Below are 239 nucleotides of genomic sequence, written 5' to 3' on the forward strand. Positions count from 1 at the left end.
ATGATGAGTCCGAAAGACTTTGGGACAGTCCGGAGCGCTTCGCCACAGTCCGGAAGACTTCGCGACAGCCCGGTAAACTTCGGAAAAGTCCGGAAGACGTAGGGACAGCCTGGAAGACTTCGGGACAAACCGGCAACATTAACCCTTCTTTGATTAATCTACTGCACCCGATAAATACAACTGCAATAAAGACAATAATGACGTCACTTACTCAACTGGTTAAACAAAAAAATAATGTG

This window comes from Diadema antillarum, unplaced genomic scaffold (assembly GCF_040938485.1).
Source record: "Diadema antillarum isolate AM-2024a unplaced genomic scaffold, OU_Dant_1.0 scf00000122, whole genome shotgun sequence".
Taxonomy (NCBI): Eukaryota; Metazoa; Echinodermata; class Echinoidea; order Diadematoida; family Diadematidae; genus Diadema; species Diadema antillarum.